At 49.4% G+C, this 235-nt stretch overlaps 1 protein-coding gene across 1 annotated transcript in view; it reads right to left on the reverse strand.

The window, feature by feature from the left end:
* The window catches only part of LOC119592469 (centrosomal protein of 131 kDa-like), a gene marked incomplete at its 5' end in the record, with an annotated part of 15,133 nt that overhangs the window by 10,156 nt on the left and 4,742 nt on the right, over positions 1-235 (reverse strand).

Raw genomic sequence — 235 nt, forward strand, 5'->3', positions numbered from 1 at the left:
CAGTCAAACAGATCTAGGTTCTTTTAGCCCCATCTGACACCAAGGAAGCACCACAGGGGTTACCATTGAGAAGTGCCGAAGAAGCACCGTTGGCAGGACTGAGGATGCACCAATGGAAAGGTTTAGGGAACAAAATGCATTAAGAGACATGACTTGGAGGATTGAGGGACCCCAGTGGAAAACCAAACAAGGGGGCACCACGGAGATGCTTGATAACTGGTTTCAGCTGGCCTTA

Source organism: Penaeus monodon, chromosome 30, assembly GCF_015228065.2.
Source record: "Penaeus monodon isolate SGIC_2016 chromosome 30, NSTDA_Pmon_1, whole genome shotgun sequence".
In the NCBI taxonomy this organism is placed as follows: Eukaryota; Metazoa; Arthropoda; class Malacostraca; order Decapoda; family Penaeidae; genus Penaeus; species Penaeus monodon.